Genomic DNA, 1,614 nt, shown 5'->3' on the forward strand with positions numbered 1-1,614 from the left:
AGGAGGGGGCTTCCACGGCCTCTGTCGGAGCGAGGCAGCGACAGACCTGCAACAGACTCGTCAAGAACTTTGAGACTTTAACCGTAGCTCCCTAAAAAAAMCTTAAATGCACCATCTGTGTTCAGCAACTGACAAGTGTATTTTTCTTTCCTTCTTTTTTTAAAACCAGCAGTTCACCTTTCAGGCTGCATGTTCTCTCCATGCATGTGTGGGTGTTCTCCTTCATTGCATCAAAACTAGTCAGCTGAGTCAGCACCTCCCTCTGAATGAACATCTTGCTGAAAGGAGACACCCGGCTAGATCTAGAACTTGCTGAAGAGATTACATGTGCATCCTCTCTGTTTTGGGAGAAGTGCAGAATGTTACAGTTGCTTCTTTAACCTGCTCACAAATAGGTAGAAATAAATGGATGGATGAAGTGTATTAAATTTTTTTAAACACACAGTAAACATTCAGAACCAAGTTACTGTGATACAACKCTGTCCAAAATGAAAAACTGCTCACTGGGTGTCATTGTTTCCTTTCACAGCATTGTGAACCGATTCATCTTCATTCTGCTGCTAAATGAAGCCAATCAATCTAAATGAGAGAAGACTTTGTAACCACCATAATGTATGTGCCAGGAAATCTGTGGCCTACCAACACATTTTTGAGGTCTCAGGGAGATTTTCTTTATTCTGGCATCAACTGTTACATCTGTCTTAACACTTGATTTTATTGACCAGTTGTTCCACATCAGGAAATAGTGATTAGTTACAGTGGAACTAATGATATATATCAGAGATTGACCCATCTGTTATATTTTGTCTTGTAGAAGGAAAACGTATTTTATGATTGTGCACAATTAACTTTAAACTTGCTTTGTTTGAAATGGAGACAACGATCAACGATCATATTTACGTCTTCAAAAATGTGGGAAGGCTACAAATCATAAATGCTTTTATTTTTTATAGTCCTCAAAGAACAATCATAAATCTTATATCACATCAAACAAGTGCTTTTTTAGTAAAAGAAAAAAAAACAATATTCATTACTGCTTAACAAAACTATCACATAAATCCATGCAATGAGATAATGCATTTTTTTAGACCAACCCGTGGAAAAATACGGAGCCYGCGAGGGGACATGGGGAGATTTTTTTTCTTTTGAGTTTCCACGCAATAGTATTGCGTTACCTCGCAATACTTTTGCGTTACCTTGCAATACCTTTGCGTTACCTTGCAATACTTTTGTGTTGCCTCGCAAAATTATTTTGCTTTCACACGCAAAAGATTGTTTTGTATATGAACTGAATTAAATCAGACTTTTATTTTGAAATATCCGGTTACSAAAACAGGATGTGTCGCCACAAGTTCGTGAAATTGACATTGATGTTGCTTGGCTGCACTGTGTTAAAATATCGGCATTTAACATACTTCCATGCGTGGCTGTGTGATATATTCATTCTGAAGCTGAATTAAAGCAATATAGGCTAACTTGCTAATGTTGAACATGTGAGTTTGTTGATAAACCGGCAGGCACAACAGTGATAAACTGCTTTTGTGAGGGAACACAAAAGGTATTGCGAAATAACGCAAAAATATTGTGAGGTAGCGCAATACTATTGCGTGGGAA

The sequence above is a fragment of the Austrofundulus limnaeus genome, unplaced genomic scaffold (assembly GCF_001266775.1).
Source record: "Austrofundulus limnaeus strain Quisiro unplaced genomic scaffold, Austrofundulus_limnaeus-1.0 Scaffold146, whole genome shotgun sequence".
NCBI classification, from domain to species: domain Eukaryota; kingdom Metazoa; phylum Chordata; class Actinopteri; order Cyprinodontiformes; family Rivulidae; genus Austrofundulus; species Austrofundulus limnaeus.